Raw genomic sequence first — 6,225 nt, forward strand, 5'->3', positions numbered from 1 at the left:
CTCCAGGAAGCATAAATCTACACCATCCATCATTCAATTACAGATATAGCATAAAACGGTAGTTATGCAACTACTGCATCACCTCAGGAGGAAATGAGGCCAGCTATGAGTTAGTAAAAAGGACAACACATATATATCAGCAGCACCCATCACCTACGTAAAAATGTTTGCTGTTCCAGAGATGTGGCCGTTCACGCTAATTTAATCATTTCTTTGTGTATTCAGCAGAGGCTAACTGATAAAAATGAACTCACTTGCATGCACAAATCCTAAAACACATCATGCTGGCATTCACAACACAAATATGACCTGACAGCACGGTCCCATGAGCTCTGACTTCTTTTGTTAAGCACAAAACACACCCGCTGAGGGTTAATGCTCAACTTCTGCCCTTAGTTACCAAAGGGAAACGGCAGAAATCTATACATATCTGCTTATAGAACTGGAAAGGAAACAGAACAGGAGGTGAAGGCAGCCATGCAGGCTCCCACACTGAATGCCTGTCAGGAATGAATTTCAATAGAGATTCACCCCAAAGGTTCCTCCATGCATTGCTATCTAACGTAAGGGGCTGATATATTATCAGTTCCCCTTCGCAACCACTCCTGTTGACAGTGTTCTCCTTCTGAAAACAGAATGTATCCTGTTTCTGACCCCGTCCCTGTTTCACTGACCCTTGAGCACTCTAATAGGCCTAATAGGATTACATGTGCTGAGGCTGCTTTGAAAAACAGTCCTGAGCAACTATATCATCTGTGACACCATGTCATTTCTGTAGTGTGACAGTAAATGCAGAGATAATACATTTAAAAGAAATTTGCAGATGTATAAATTATGACTGCATTGGAGGCGCAGTGCAGCAGTGTTGTTTTAGATACTATTATAGTTTTTATAGCTTCTATTTATGTTATGTTTTCACATGTTTTGCATCTCCTCTTCTTTTCAAAACAGTGTAAAGACGTCTGAGCATTGAGGTTATGATTTTCTGGAGTTTTGGTGTTGAAATTTGGTCCCATTCTTGCTTGATATAGGTTTCCAGCTGCTGAAGAGTTTGTGGTCATCTTTAATGTATTTTTCTCTATAGGTGAAAGATCTGGACTTCAGGCAGGCCAATTCAGCACCTGGACTCTTCTACGACGAAGCCATGCTGTTGTAATTGTTGCAGTATGTGGTTTTGCATTGTCCTGCTGAAATACACGAGGCCTTCCATGAATTAGACGTCATCTGGAGGGGAGCATATGTTGCTCTAAAACCTTTATACACCTTTCAGCATTCATAGTGCCTTCCAAAACATGCAAGCTGCCCATACCACATATGCACCCCCATACCATCAGAGATGCTGGCTTTTGAGCGCTGATAACACGCTGGAAGGTCTCCCTCCTCTTTAGCCCGGAAGACACGGCGTCCGTGATTTCCAACAAGAATATCAAATTTGGACTCATTTGACTATAGAACACTTTTCCACTTTGAAACATTTTAAATAAGCCTTGGCCCATAAGACACAACGGCGCTTCTGGACCATGTTCACATATGGCTGCCTTTTTGCATGATAGAGCTTTAGTTGGCATCTGCAGATGGCACAGCGGATTGTGTTTACTGACAGTGGTTTCTGGAAGTATTCCGGGGGCCCATTTAGTAATGTCATTGACACAATCATGCCGATGAGTGATGCAGTGTCGTCTGAGGGCCCGAAGACCACGGGCATCCAATAAAGGTCTTCGGCCTTGTCCCTTACGCACAGAGATTTCTTCAGTTTCTCTGAATCTTTTGATGATGTTATGCACTGTAGATGATGACATTTGCAAAGCCTTTGCAATCTGACATTGAGGAACATTGTTTTTAAAGTATTCCACAATATTTTTACGCTCTCTTTCACAGCTCTGCCCATCTTTACTTTTGAGAGACTCTGCTCTCTAAGACATCCCTTTTATAGCTAATCATGTTACAGATCTTATATCAGTTAACTTAATTAGTTGCTAGATGTTCTCCCAGCTGAATCTTCTCAAAATTTCTTGCTTTTTCAGCCATTTGCTGCCCCCCTGCCACTGAGCTGTAGCAGGCAGTAAGTTTGAAATGAGCTCATTTAGTGGATAAAAGTGTAAAGTTTCTCAGTTTAAACATTTGTTATGTTATCTATGTTCTATTGTGAATAAAATATTGGCTTATGTGATCTGAAAGTCTTTTAGTTTTCATTTTATTCAAATGTAAAAAATGTCCCAACATTTCCGGAATTTGAGTTGTATTATTAAATGTCTATTTAGATTTTAATTTTTGTTTCAGTTTCATTTATTATAGTAGGCTACATCACGTTAAACTGACTTGTAAAAAAAACAACAACAACATTTTGACAATTCTATTTTTACACTGTGCAAGCCTTACATTTATAATGAAAATAAGCAGTAAATACGTGCTTAATAAGTGTCTATATATTATGGCATGTGGTATAGCTCTGGTGTTATGTTTTGAAACTCTGACTCAGCTCTTCAAACTGTTTGTGTTTCTCACTTCTCTTGTGTGATTCCACCTCCTTGTTATTAGCATTTCTGACACATGCAGTAGTTGGTGTCATCATTACACCAACTACTGGCTTTACAAAGTTAAAAAAATCAATTTGTGCGATGAACAAATTTACTTCAGTAGTGCACGTGCGATACAGTTTTGCATGTGTGAGAGACAGAGCCGCTTGTTTGTGTGTGAGGTTAATCTGGGACCAGTGCTGATCTTACACTTCTGAGGGCCCTAAGAAAAACTTTGTGAAGGGCCCCTGTCAGTGCATTCTTTAAAAAAAATAATAATAAATTTCCATAAACTTAAGTAATAATTACAATGGTTTTCAGTATGCAAGGTGCACTGCCAGTTTTCTGTAGGGTCATGGAATTAAAACATCAAGGAAACAAACTGCAAGTTATGAAAAACGTATATAAATAATGTATGTAAAGGGAATCCTGTTAAAACACGTTAAATTGGCAGTAAAAAAAATTAAGTAAAATTAAAACCAAATTTTCGTTGACAGCTAAATTAATGCTTTTTTAATAGTAATGCTCTGGCACCATCTGGCTATAACACACAGGCTTTCTAAATGCGCGATTTACTAACAAAATTACAGCATGATAGATAAAAAATGCATGGTTGTTTCAACACAAATTTGGGTCAAATATGGACAAACCCAAGTAGTTTGAGTACGGAGGATCAGCTCTGTCTAGGACTGCATGATTAACTGAAATGTATTTTTGATTTGGCGATTATTAAATTAAATTGCAATATATGCGCAGCATGTTTCATGGTGAAGTGCACTCTGGAGCTCTGCAAGTTTGAGTCACTTATAACATGCGTTTGAAACACGCGCCAAACATCTTTCCAAACTTGTGATAAGATGCGTTTACAAACCTGTTATTGTCCAACAAAAGAGGTCATTTAATTACATTTTTACTCCAAACTCCTTTTGTGATCTGATGCGGCTTCATATCATAGAATTAGACAGAAATGCTATTATTTTATAGTATATTTCAGTGATAAAGGCTATGTCGATTAAATTACAAATATACATTATTCTTATGGAAATACCTGAGATGTCTAGAAGAACACAGATAAACCCTATATTGTAACAATTGTATGATTATTGTCTTCATGTTTCATCAGTCAAAACAACTCTATCTGTGTTTCATTCTGCTAGTGATAGCTGGAGGCGTTTGTCCATATAAGGGGTTCCTGGAATGTCATAGGGTTTATGACTTCTATGAGTCTCACTTGTGAACTTTCTGCGCTAGGGCGCCCTCCGGCTACGAGTATGAATGAAAAAGACGTGTACACACTAATGCCAAAGTCCTTTTCAAGGAAAGTCTGTTCACTCGGCGGCCATATTTGCAACGCCTCCGGGCAGCAATTTCAAGCATCCAAGACCAAGTCCTGTCTACTTGATTGGGAGAATCCTGAAATCTCAAAAAACACTTGTCAAACTTATAATTAATTAACATGTTTCAAATCAGCAACAAAATCAGACATGAACTGTCCCATAAATGCTGTTTCTTATGCTCAAATAATGTTAAAAAGCTTATTTTTCAGGCTAGATGAGCCAATGTGCATATGCAGTCCTAAGCGAGATTCTTCTAATGGCAGCTGCAGTGATGCAATGACTTTATTAATCAGCGATTGGCTCTGTTACTTAGAAGGCGGGAAGTGTTCCTCCAAATTGCACACAAATAACTAATAGGAGTGTCACAACCTTTTTTTTTTTCTGAACAGTCACAGATTTTTATCATAATGATTCAATATTTTATATTAAGCTTTGCTTTCTAATGATTTATCCACCTTATTCCTGACTAGCCTAATGCGTTTTGAATTATGGGTTGCACTTCCGGTTTGGGGAACTGTGCTGTGGAAGAATCGCGCTTTTTCATGGCCTGTTGAAAGTAACTTGTTGATGCTTTTACACTTTTAAATGTCCTTGTTCATTGGTTTTAGAAAAAAAAAAAACTTATTATTGCGTTCATAGAGCGAGCCTTTCACTGACTGTTTACAGTTTACCGGAAGTTACACCCATAATTCGCGCCAAGTGGATTTTCAAGTGCCCAATCAAAATGGATTTGGATTGTGATTAGTGATATTGGGCAATGCAAACAAAAACGAGGTGTTGCGTTCCTGCAGTCTGCCACAAATCAAGGTTTATATGGAACAGTAATGTCCTTTATCAGTCACATAAGTGATGTACTGCAATACTTTTGGTTGTTTTCAGAGATGGTAACATACGTTTTATACTTGAGCAATTGTGTGGCATGTGGGTCCTCTGTAACACCAGTGCTATGTGCAAAAAAGTTAACGTACAACCCTACTTATGGCATTAAACCAGTCACCAACAACCAATCAGCATCACGAAGATCGAAAGAACTAACGAGTAAACCCACAAATGTCCTCAGCATTGCAAATCACCTCTGAAAGACGAGTTGATTCTTTGCTGCGAATAAAATGTCTAAAATGATTTTGTGATTGTCGTGTAGAGATAAAATGAGCTGCCTTAACAAATACGCTGTATGTGGTGGATATGTTGCCCACTGCTGCCCTCTAGTGGTTCAACATTACATTGTTTGTTTCAAAGCAATAAAGGCATGTCTTCAGTAAACTAATATTACCCTTATTCAGCAGACAGGACTTACAAACCATATTTCAAATAGAAGTCTGAATTCAGAGCGCAACTAAAATGGGCCCATTTTGCTAAACCCTGAACAATGCTTGTCCTGAGAGAGACTTATTTAAAGATTTTTTAGTTTTAGCTGACATTACATGAAAATGAACAATCATGATAATACCATACATATATTATATTTGCATATATTATTATTTATTTATTTTTTTTTTTTGAAGAAGAAAACATCACTTCTGGAAATATTTACAGATTAGAAACTGTTTGGTGGCAAAGGTTTCTATGGGACAGGAAAAGACTACCAAGAACTACCAAGACCCCTTCAAAAATCATCTAAATTTTATCAACTCAGTTTAAGGATTGATGATAAGAACTGTGAAAACTTGAGATTGATTTGGCAAAGAGACATTAATAGTGACATTTTGTCCTACAGCGGAAGGTGCATAAAGGAAGCAAGAGGTAAATTTTGTCTGATTGATAATAAATGCTGGAAATGTAAACAAGAAACTGGCAAATACATTCATGCTCTCTGGCAATGTTCAAAGATTTAACCTTTTTGGGAAATTGTGTTGAAATATCTTGGAAGATGTTTGGGATTTGACCTTCCATTTTCATCAAGGATTTGTCTTTTAGGAGATAAATCTGAGATTCCTTAGATTAAAAATAATGAGTTTTTCCTTGTTACTGTGGGTGTAATCACAGCAGTACAACTGATACTTAGATTTTGGAAAGATATTCAATGTCCTTCACTTAAAATGTGGATTGAATCTATGATAGAGAATGTATCATATGAAAAAATGATAGCTAAAGCGAATGGAAATCACATGGATGTTGACTTGTGGGAGAAATTTATTCAGACTGTCAATTCAGGCATGGATCTAGGATCAGTCATCCTTTGAAGTGATTTGCTTTTAAATGTCATTTCTATAATTATTATCATTATTATTTATTATAATTACTTTTGTTTGTTTGGTTTTGTATACAGTGTATTTACTCATTTAATTTTATACTGGTTTGCGTAGTATGGAAGAGGATTAGGGCCAAGCAATTATAAAAAAATAAAACCATCTCGAGATTAAAGTTGTTAA

This window comes from Megalobrama amblycephala, linkage group LG17 (genome assembly GCF_018812025.1).
Source record: "Megalobrama amblycephala isolate DHTTF-2021 linkage group LG17, ASM1881202v1, whole genome shotgun sequence".
Classification (NCBI taxonomy): Eukaryota; Metazoa; Chordata; class Actinopteri; order Cypriniformes; family Xenocyprididae; genus Megalobrama; species Megalobrama amblycephala.